This window comes from Brachyhypopomus gauderio, chromosome 16 (assembly GCF_052324685.1).
Source record: "Brachyhypopomus gauderio isolate BG-103 chromosome 16, BGAUD_0.2, whole genome shotgun sequence".
In the NCBI taxonomy this organism is placed as follows: domain Eukaryota; kingdom Metazoa; phylum Chordata; class Actinopteri; order Gymnotiformes; family Hypopomidae; genus Brachyhypopomus; species Brachyhypopomus gauderio.
The window spans coordinates 11,564,268-11,572,597 of NC_135226.1; the positions used below are offsets into that span (position 1 = coordinate 11,564,268).

Consider the following 8,330-nt stretch of genomic DNA (forward strand, 5'->3'; position numbering starts at 1 on the left):
CCGCAATCTGCTTGGCCCTCCTGTACCCACCTGCTGTCTCCGGAGTCCCACAAGCCAACCAGACCTGATAGGACTCTTTCTTCAGCATGACGTCCTCCCTTACCCGAGGTGTCCACCACCGGGTTTGGGGATTGCCGCCACGACAGGCACATCGTCCATATCGTGGGAACGTCTGGCAGAGGATTCTGTCAGAAAGGTCTTTAGCTCCCACATCCAGTAGAGCTTTGACCGCATCCTGAGGGAGGCCGGTGACATTGAGTCCGAGTGGGCTTTGTTCTGTGCCTCCATTGTCAATGCAGCAGACCAGAGGTGTGGGGGAGTGGAACAGGAAACAGAACGCTATCACATAGTTAATGATAACATGAATTGTGCCTCTGTTCCTGCAATTCCAAGTTTCTCACTATTGTGAAACATTGAGGCAGAACTAGCCTCACTATGTGTAGCCACCAACGTACCTGAAGAACTGTCTAGGACAGTCTACCTGCTCGCATGTGTCCCATGCATTTTAGGGTTTCTGATTCTGTATTCTGTCCCATCTCATTCTGTCCAGAAAAAGAATCAAAGAGTGGGAAAGGCAATGAGGTTTGCTATTGATTATGGCATCTTCTGTACAGGCTACATGATGCATTCGGTGTCTGATGAACAGAAAAATTTATGTGGCAATAAGACAGAAACATGCCCAGGGTCAACAGTCTTTATTAGGAGACTATCCATAGGATTTCAGTGCCCTGGAAACCCACTAGACACCATAGGGTAACAATGCTTTTAGTGTTAGTTTTACAAGTGATCATAATGGGCAGCGTTGCCAGGTCCTACAAAATATCCCACACAAAGTCAGTGTAAAACCCACCCCTCAGAAGCCTAAACTAGCCCAAAGCCCAAAGTTGTTGACGGGGGGAGGGTGGCGAGTGTAAGTGGTCGACCGGGGGTGGGGTGGAAAGTGTAAGTTGTCGACACAATTTGGCATGAAGTTGTCGACCCAATTTGGCATGAATACCGCGAACCTGGCAACTCTGATAATGGGTGTCATAAACATCTGACCATCTCTATATGGCAGTGGGGAACCGTCAGGGACCTCTACGCCCTCTCAGAGGACCTAAAAATATTCTTAAAACATAAATATATATAATATAATTTATCCAATTTTATTTTATCTACTTACAGTTACAAAAATATAAGCAATTCAGTATATTCAATCTGTGTTGGAAGGTGAGGGGTTAAGTGGAAGCCTGTGAGCCTGTGTCTCCCCCTATCAGGACTGTGATGCCCGCTGTTCGTTTACAGAGGGCCTGGCAGTTATAATTCAGTGCAATACCAGTTTCAAATGACAGCAAAATTGACCAATCATATCTTGCGTCTTAGTGGGTGGGCTTAACTGTATGATGATTTCCGCCCGCTGTGGCGATGCTAGCTGGCGTTAGCGTACCACCGCTAGCTAGTTTCGATTCATTCCTTTGATGCCCTCGTGCACGTTGTTTAGATATTCCGCTCCCGAGGAACACGGAGCTGTGAACCTTATTTTGTTGGAACCTTATTTTGCTTATCTAGTACAGATATTATTGTTTATTGCGTTTCTAAAGCTGTACTGTCGTCTCAATTTTTATTTTTATTGCAGTTAATTAGGAGAGGAAACAAATATTTTTTTGGGGGGGGGCAGGTTTAATGGTCACGGTTCGCTACTGCTATATGGACAAGCAAACTTTCAAAGTTTCAAACATTCAAAGAGCAGCATGGCACTGACAGATTGCCTGTGGATCAGGCACTTTACAGTGAGTCACTTCAAAGATTCAGTTCATTGTACCACTAACAATGCAAAATATTTACAACAACCTGGGGCTCAAATATTAGTTTTTAGTATATTTTTTTTAAGTATTATAGTTTTATAATATAATTTAATTTTCAGCTTTATCACAGCTGAATTTTCCCTCTTACAACACATGCTTATACGCATCTACAAATTAAATAACCTACTTAACATTTTATTTAGTTAGAGCTTACGTTCTATTTCTACAAGAGTGACATTTAATGGTGGGCTTAAATTTCTATTTTTCAAAAATAGATTCAGCTATTTAAAATTCAGCTGAGATTTTCAGGTGATTTTGTCCACATCGTATGTTGTACACAAAGGCAGTGTAAAATTCCTTATCTCTTATGCCGTATACTAGTGGACTCACTGCCCTAGCTATGACACTAAAGGTTATAAAGTTGAAAAAGCGGACTGACAAATATACCTGGATGTCTAGCTCTATGACAACTGCTTCAATATAGGGGCAGATGATTCCCATAGTACACAGTATAAGCTGAAGCATGTGCAGTGAGACAGTACGGAGCCCTTTAGATGCAGATTTCTTGTCTACAGATGCTGTTCGGGCAGCAAGCATAATCAACACATAGCAAAATAATTCCAAAAGAAAAATTATTACAAACTGGATGATGCACAGCAAGCCTCTCCTGTAACGGTGCCATGTCTCAGGAGTCATAATCTCATAATAGCAAAAGGTGAGCTGTGAGAGATAATCTTGTGAGACAGTTGAAACAAGGGTGCTCAAGTCCATGAGCGGCATTATGGTGCTCACAATCCAGATAATGAAGATAGCAGTACGGGTCCTGCTAGAGGTGGAGAGGGCGCTGTGTCTCAGAGGCATACAGATGGCCACATAGCGCTCAACACACATGGCAGTGATTATCATCGGTGTGCAGATGGTGACTATCTCCATGACCATGCAGACAGGAATACAGAACACCACAGGCATCAAAATATGACTATAGGATATGAGCATTACAAAATCAGTCAGCAAAAGAAAAATCAAATCAACCAGTAATGTTTGAGAAAACAGTATGTAGCGTGTCTCAGTCCTGAAGGCCTGCTTCCTGTAGAAAGTGAGGAGCATGAACACGTCGATGTATATGAAAGGCCACACAAAGAACTGTGTTATGGCCATTGAAATATTACTCCTTAAAGGCATGTTGACCAGTTGTAGCTGGTAACTGGTGCTATTGGTTTCATCACTGCTGTTACACTCAACTGTGAACATATCTGAGTATACAGGAGAACAGGGGAAAAGAATAGACCAGCTTGAGAATAGTTTAGCATGACATTGAATGACAAAAATAATGAATATATATTAAACAAACTAACAAGAATGCTTGCAATATAAAGGGAATAGCAACCAATATAATGAACACAAAATGTATGCTATATATGTTATATAAGTTTGACATTTAAATCCTAACAATAGTAAATCAACAGAAAAAGTTTTCATAATATTGTTATTAATGCATTACCTGTAGAATAATGAAATTAGTCAAATAACAATCTGTGGGCAAACACACATTTATGTAGTGTTTGATGGGACTGATTTTCATATTGAATTGTTGACGTCATACACACAAAGGGCTGAAGGTATATGCACGTGTGATAGTATGGGTGGAGTGCTTGCAGCACCAGCGGGAAGGTTTGTGAATACAACAGCAGAATATTCGTGGTGTTGCATAAGCCATTAACTGACTGTAACAGTGGGTAAGTGGAGGTGGGTCGCATGTGTGAATCTTTAAGATGTTTAATAAGAGGATAAACACCAGCAGTACAAACAAAAACATCCAACACCTACAAACTAAATAAATCAAAATTTATTTATATTGCAATCCATATGAGCATGAGAAGAAACATTGAGGGGGGGGGGGGGGGGGGGGCGGCAGTGCAGAAATGCAGAGAGATGAGCCTTTCCTGCTGTCCGTCCTGGGCCAGCCACCTCCTGCCTATGGAAGTTATGGATGAAGGATCAACCCACTGCCCTTTCCCCTCTCACCACCCCAAATTTCCCCCTATAATGCAAAGAGTTTTGACTACTGAGCCAGGTGTAATGGGTTGTCTGTAGTGTTGCACGGTATACCAATACTAGAGTAGTATCGCGATACTTCGTCATTAAAAACGGTACTATACCCAGTTTGCTTAGTATCGGTGCTGTAGGACTAAGTGCGTTTTTCTTTTTTTTTTAAGAGCAGTATTTCCAAAGAGTGCCACACGGGGGCAGTGTGCGCGTACAGCAGTGCAGCGCTTGCCTACTCTCTGCAGAATAAGAAGAAACGGTGTACGATGGCTGATAATACAAGCAATATTGCGGACCGTCCTCAGCTTGTTGAAAAACTACACGCACAAAGCGAAATATGGATTTATTTGCATACATTTCAGACAGTCATGGCAACCCCGTAGACACATCAAAACCGGTCTGCAAACGGTGCTTTAAAGCTGTACCAACCAAAGGAGCCAATCGATTTTTTTTACATAAAATGCGCTTTCGTTTGACCCACCCAAGGTGCCGTAATGCATAGAACAGTTGGTAATGCTGAAATGGCAGCTAAAACAAACGCAGTGTGTTCGCAGCTCGTCTTAATTAAACAAGGAAAGCAGCAGAAGTGCTGTGTGGAAATACTTTGGATTCGAAGCAGATACAGATGGAAAACCGAAGGACATGAACAAGCCAGTTTGCAGGCGGTGCTTTCGGAACATTTTAACGAAGGGCGCTAAAGCCTGGTTTATACTTGACGCGCCGCGAGCAGCGCGAGGGTCCTTGCAGCGAAAATGATGTAATCGCGGTAGCCTCGCGCGCTGTCAATTCGCGAGGTCGTGCACCTCTAGAATTTTGTAACTTAGCGCGCGCCGCAATGAACAGTCATGTTTGTAGGGTTCATACACCAATAAGGTGGAATTAAAGCACTTGTACGTCACTTTCAAGGTCCATTTCAATATTTCCCAGCACGTTAAACTTTAGTTAAATATTTATACATACACTCGAAATTATTCGCTTTTTTTTATCACATTATTTAATGGTTGTTTATTTTCAAAACGCCCAATTTTAACGTCTTCACGTTCTCTCATGTTTCGTCCTGGAATTACAAGAGGCTCGTATTTGTTAACGTAATACAAGAGAACGGTTCATTCAGACAGCTATTTGTTTCAAGCATTTTCAAGCACGCGGACAAGGTGTGCGGACTCGCGCGCTACGGTCACTCGCGAAAGTTTAAACCTAGCTTAACACAACGAATCTGGCCAAACACCTGAAGGCACGCATATTTGTACAAAACATTCCAAGAGGTTGGTGATTATTCCCATTTCTAGTATTATAGCATACAAAATTATGTGTCCGATTATGGTATCCTAGCAAATGTCATATTCTTGGTTTAATTAGCCGTAAGTAATCTTCTTTAATGCATTGATGAGTCTCCTCCCAGACTTTCTCACTACGTGTAATCCAGTGCTTGACTGTGGGTACTTCGGATTGCGTCGCTGTCCACGGTTCCATGTTAGGCTGGTAACCTAGACAACACTCAAACGGCATAAGACCTGCTGCCAGTACCCTTTAGATAAATCCAGAGATGTAATGAACTTGGCTTTTCCCAGCCGCTCTACCAGATCATCAATTCGAGGCATAGGATAAGAGTCAAACTTGGAGATGGCATTAATGTGTCTGAAATCTATACAAAATCTAATGGTCCCATCTTTTTTTGGCACTAGCACTACGGGGCTACACCACTCACTCATAGAGGGTTCAATAACACCCATGGAAAGCATTATGTCCAATTCTTGTTTCAGAGCAGGGAGCAAACGTTCAGGTAGCTTTTTTTTCGTGCTGGGACATTTTCAATGAGAGTGATGTCATGGTGAACCACATTCGTATATCCTGGCTTTTCCTGAAACAGATCTGGCTCGAGGAGCTCCTTCAGCTGCTGTTACTGGAATGGCTGTAGATGACGCACATCCACTGCCTGTGAGCTGCTACTGGTAGGAAAGTACTGCTCTGTTGGTTCCTCCTCTTCCCCCACAGCTCGTACATTCCACAGACTCTGACATTGGATGGAACTCTTTAAGGAGATTCACATGAAAGATCTGCTTCTGCTTAGACCTCTCAGGCATATAGATCTCATAAGTCACTGTACCAGTCTTGCAAAGTACCTCATATGGCCCATGCCACTTGGCCAAGAGCTTATTTTCACTGGTCGGCAGAAGTAACCGCACCTACTGGCCTGGAGACAAGGATCTCTCCCTGGCATTACGGTCATACCAGGCTTTCTGGTTCTTTTGAGCTTTTTCCATGTTTTCCCGGGCCAGTGATGTCATCTGCTCTAGACGTTCCCGCATCTGGATTACATACTGGACCACATTCTTTTGCTCACCCCTTGGACCCTCCCAGAGCTCCTTCAACAAGTCAAGAGGCCCCCGTACTGGTCTCAAGAACAACAGCTCAAAGGGAGAAAATCCTAAGGATGCTTGGGGTACCTCCCTGTATGCAAACAGCAGATATGGCAACCACTGGTCCCAGTCTTTTCCAGACTGAGAAATGAAACTGCGAAGCGGTTAAATCTCTCCACTAATCCGTCTGTTTGAGGGTGGTAGGGTGTGGTCTTAATGCCCTTAATACCCAGCAACTGATAGACCTGTTTAAGAAGTCCAGAGAGAAAATTGGTGCCCTGATCTGTAATAATTTCTCTGGGTACCCCGACTCGTGAAAACAACTGAACCAAGCAGTTAGCAATCTGTCTTGCCTTTATATCTCGGAGAGGAAAAGCCTCGGGGTATCTTGTGGCATAATCACAGATCACAAGGATGTACCTATTACCACTCTTACTCCTCTCCAAGGGCCCCACTATGTCCATCCCTATTCTTTCAAATGGTGTATCAATTACTGAAAGATTGTGCAACTTAGCATGGGCAATCCCTCTCCCCGAGGTAAGCTAGCACTCTGGACAGGTTTTACAGAACTCACTCACATCTGTATACAATAATGGCCAACTAAACCAGCTACCAATTCTTGCTAATGTTTTGTACTTGCCCAGGTGTCCACCCCATGGAACTGTGTGCGCTAGTGTCATTACTGTACGTCTGAGAGATACCGGCACAGCTAAGGACTCAACCCCGCCCTTTACTTGGTACAGAATGCCCTATTTCACGACATACTTTTCATCAGCTAAAACCTGTGGCTTTCCCTGCCTCACTTCATCAGCCTCTGACACTTTTTGGAACCAACCCTGCAATGTAGGGTCTGCTTTCTGCAACTGAACTATGTCTTCTGGAATCTGCATATCCATAGTGACAGGAGGTGCTGAGAAAACATCCTCACAACTCAATTCAGTGCCCCTGACTTTTTCTCTGCGCCTCTCTCTTCTGGACTTATGGACTTTTACTGGCTCACTCTTAATCACAGAATCCGCAAAAGGCAACTCTCTCCAGCTGTCCTTAATACCCTGAGCTCGTGTTACCACATTACACATTTTTACCTGTGAAATCAAATCACCCAAAATGGGCAGGTCCTGGCCTAACACCACCGGATGCGGTAAATTGGAAGCTAGTGCAACTGGCAAGAGAAAAGTTTGACCATTAACTGTTAAATAAACCTCTACTGTGTTGTAGACTTTAACATCCCCATGTACAAAACCCAAAACCAGAAAAGTTGGCACGTTGTGTAAATCGTAAATAAAAACAGAATACAATGACTTGCAAATCATTTTCAACCTATATGCAATTGAACACACTGCAAAGACCACATACTTAACGTTCGAACTGGTAAACTTTGTTATTTTTTGCAATTATTAGCTCATTTGGAATTTGATGCCTGCAACATGTTTAAAAAAAGCTGGCACAAGTGACAAAGAAGACAGAGAAATTTGAGGAATGCTCATCAAACACGTATTTGGAATATCCCACAGGTGAACATGCTAATTGGGAACAGGTGGGTGCCATGATTGGGTATAAAAGCAGCTTCCTTGTCATTCACATAGAAGGATGGGGCGAGGGTCACCACTTTGTGAACAAATGCGTGGGCAAATTGTCGAACAGAACAACTTTTCTCAACGAGCTATTGCAAGGAATTTAGGAATTTCACCATCTACGGTCCGTAATATCATCAAAAGGTTCCGAGGATCTGGAGAAATCACTACACATAAGGGGCAAGGCCGAAAACCAACATTGAATGCCCGTGACCTTCGATCCCTCAGGCGGTACTGCATCAAAAACCGACATCAGTGTGTAAAGGATATCACCACATGGGCTCAGGAATACTTCAGAAAACCACTGTCAGTAACTACAGTTCGCCGCTACATCTGTAAGTGCAAGTTAAAGCTCTACTATGCAAAGCAAAAGCCATTTATCAACAAGATCCAGAAACGCCGCCGGCTTTGCTGGGCCCGAGCTCATCTGAGATGGACTGATGCAAAGTGGAAAAGTGTTCTGTGGTCTGATGAGTCCACATTTCAAATTGTCTTTGGAAACTGTGGACGTCGTGTCTTACGGACCAAAGAGGAAAAGAACCATCCGGACTGTTATAGACGCAAAG

At 43.3% G+C, this 8,330-nt stretch overlaps 1 pseudogene; it reads right to left on the reverse strand.

Annotated features, from left to right (window-relative positions):
* Nucleotides 1–2,069: 2,069 nt before the first annotated feature.
* LOC143478271 (odorant receptor 131-2 pseudogene) lies at nucleotides 2,070–3,035 on the reverse strand (annotated as a pseudogene).
* Nucleotides 3,036–8,330: the final 5,295 nt, after the last annotated feature.